Genomic DNA, 3362 nt, shown 5'->3' with positions numbered 1-3362 from the left:
CATTCCATAGCCGGATGGTACGTGGCAAAAAAGACCTCTGGAAACACATTGTGAATGACCGCAGTGGCTCCAGGTAGTACGGATGAACTTTACTCCGGTGGCGGGCGGTGCGTTGGTAAAAACGAGATGATGGTATCATCTCGAATAATTCCTCAGAGCACTCCCCATGGAACATACGGTACAAAATAAGGGATAAGGGAATAATTGTTAATATATTAAATAACAATAATTTGCTTACATTCCAAGACAATGCACCCATCAAAGACACTTCGTTAGTAAAAAAGGCTAATGTACCTATATGCTAATAATGGTTTCTGTAATGAATATTGGCTTCCCCAGACACCATTGTCTTGGGATGTATACTAATAACTGAAAGTACGCTTCTAGTTATTATAGCAGAATCCTATTGATAAGCATTGGATCTCAAATTTGATTTTATTGAATATTTTATCCTTTTTTTCCACCATTTCTACAGTTAAAGTTTCAAAACTTCAGTCAACTTAGTCAGGTTGCCTTTACTCGCTATGAAAACTTAAAATATTTTTTCATAATATTTTAGAAACCATTTGAGTGTATTCATTAAATTTTACACCGCAACGTTTTCAAATTTAACCACACGGTACATACATACTCGATACGGCCATATTGTATAATATGACGTTTATCCGCCATCTTGGATCACGTTCCATTCAACGCAGAACAATGCACATCAAGCGATCACAATGGAGCGTAAACCGATATGGATGCTTTCGTTAATTTGTTTGAAAATGCCAATAAGACCACCATGATGGGAGCCATCATAAACTAACAATAGTGGGGCGTGTCTTTGACATTCGATTAACGCGATTTTACTTTTTATTAATACTTTTAAGAAAAAAGTTAATTTTGTCTTTATAAGCTATTGCCTTATTTTAACCTGTTCCGTAATGTATATTATTATATGGGACCATCATTCCACATTACCTCTGGGAACTTCGATTACAAAGTAAGCTAATGGTATATTGAAAAAATAACAATTATAGTAATTCAATTTTTTAGTCGATACGGCATATGGGAACAAGGAGAAACGACGACTTAGTGAGAGCCACTGGATGGGTATAACTCTGTACCGATTGTTGTGGCAAGCACTGAGGGAAGTCTATCTTCGGCAGTAGAAGTTACATGACTAATGACCTTGTTTTTGGTCTGGTCTGATCTGGTGATAAGCGGCTACCGGAACAACGTAAAAGCCAACACCCGCATTGAGACATGAGGTCTACATCTCTATTGTGTAGCTATAGCTGCAACCCCAACTTCTAAATAGTATCGGCTACGGAGCAGAATTACGCATGGTCGCGAAAATCAAGGGAAACCAAACAAAATTTAAATGACATTAGTATCAATCAATCAGTATCACGGGTGATTTCCTCGAAACTGGAAAAGAATAGTAAAACAAATGACGTCACCGTTACGCCCCTTCAAATACGGCCAGAATCTTTTCTCGGAGCCTGTAAACAGACAAACAAAGGCCCATCCAAGGACGAACTGCAAGCTATGATACGGGGGATACAATTAGCAAGTGAAAACACTGCGTTGTCCCGCGCTCGCCCGCGGCTCCCGGATAATTGGCCCTGTGTAAACTCGCCCTGTTATCGAATCGCCTCGGGTATTCGTCAGGATAGTGTGGAATTGGCTTTATTTAGAATCACAGCCCACTGAGTTTCTCAGCGGATCTTCTCAGTGGGTCGCGTTTCCGATCCGGTATTAGATTTTGCGAAGCACCGCTCTTGTTAGGGCTAGTGTTAGCAAAGTCTCTCAGGTTGAGCCCGTGAGCTCACCTACCCGTTGGAGCGTAGCTGGAATAGCCTCTTAAGCTATAATCGAATAGATAGGGGGAAAATTTAGAAACAAATGAATGTGCCGGCTTGGGACTTTGAAATTTACACTATTGCCTTTTGATCTCAGTAATTGTAAAAACGTGTTCTAAGCTTTTGTTTTTAATTGATTCTAAGATTAGAATCTAAACTTTTTAGAAATATAGACGGTAGTTAGCAAAATCTTCAAACGTCGACGAGCAACACCTTAGTCTTCCATGACCACGAAACCTGTAAAACATTTGACAAGTCGGCAATAACGTAAAGACATTAAAAACGCGGGTTGGAAACGGCAAAAGTAATTTAAATTACATTTACGAATTGCGAAATCCCATGAAAATGCAACATATTATGTGGAATTTAAAGGCCGTAGGATTGAAAAAAAAATGGTGCGCGTGAAAGAAGTGAAACCTCTTTTGCGGTGTGTAGTATTGTGGTTTTCTTCATTTTTATTTTGCTTTAGGGAATGCTGTGTCTAAGAGAAACGACCTAGCTCGCTTTGTCCTTTCCCTCTCTTCACGGCCCAGTGGTTCGCGAGACGCTCTGTCTATTTTCTCACTCTCCCTCTTCCTAAATTGTGTCTTTTCTCTCTAGCCGTAACGAATCTGTTCGAATAAAATTTTACTCTCAACGCGTCTAAAGTAGTTTCACTTCAAAAACCTCCAGCGTTATATGTCTATGTTTATTGTTTCAACGAATTTCAATTCTTAAGCATACAACAAACAACACAGAACAAAAGCTCAAATCATTTATTAGAGTTTTCTCTGAGCAAATTACCGTGACGTTTAAATACAAGGACAAAGGAATTGAATATGAAAAATAAGCCTATTCCATAACGTGCAAGCTTGTACAAATCCGCCCGCCCAGCGCGCTAATATTGACTTCTTATTACCGCGTTCACCGCACGATACCGCCGGCGTATCGTACATACCGTCGTACCGGATAATACGACGTACATCGGACGCGTTTTCATACTATCACGATATTTTAACAACGTTAAAAAGAGAACGTTTAGTTGCATACTGAACAACGTGGAGCTTTGGATTTTCTATGTCGTTAAAATACGTAAGAAGAAGTCGATAGGCTTGAATGGCTTTTTTATGTCACAAACCGAGAATCAATCCAAGTCACTACCAACAAAGAACGATTTACCTTTTGTTTTAGTGGGTTCCCTTTATTTCGGATCGCCGGTAGATTAATAAGTTACATTACTTATTAGCTATAAAAAAGTGTTTTAAAATGAAGAAATGATTTTAAAACAAACTTTTCATTTACTGTGTTTTAAAAAAATGTCAATGAGAAAACATGCTCGCCTCTGTTTGTCAATCGATTTTCTGCTTTTTGTTTTAAAAAGCTATTGACCAACTTTCGCTAGTTTCTTATTAGCAAAAAAGGTTAAGTTTTTAGTTCCAGGATGTCAAAACAAAAGCGAAAATGTTAGACTTAAATTTTCAGTCTTAAGGTGTTAGTTAATATGGTCGAATTTCAAGCACCAAGTAGGTACTAATG

The 3362-nt window shown here is 38.4% G+C and overlaps 1 long non-coding RNA gene across 1 annotated transcript; it reads right to left on the bottom strand.

The window, feature by feature from the left end:
- Positions 1–1960: 1960 nt before the first annotated feature.
- Positions 1961–3161, bottom strand: LOC119630720 (uncharacterized). The gene is made up of 2 exons (XR_005246403.2): positions 3006–3161; positions 1961–2084 (listed from the first exon to the last, which is right to left on the bottom strand). It is a non-coding gene; the product is annotated as an uncharacterized LOC119630720 (long non-coding RNA).
- Between the last annotated feature and the right edge of the window lie 201 nt (positions 3162–3362).

This window comes from Bombyx mori, chromosome 28 (assembly GCF_030269925.1).
Source record: "Bombyx mori chromosome 28, ASM3026992v2".
Taxonomy (NCBI): Eukaryota; Metazoa; Arthropoda; class Insecta; order Lepidoptera; family Bombycidae; genus Bombyx; species Bombyx mori.
The sequence above is the reverse complement of the archived record's forward strand: the minus strand, read 5'-3'. Positions and strand labels throughout refer to the sequence as shown.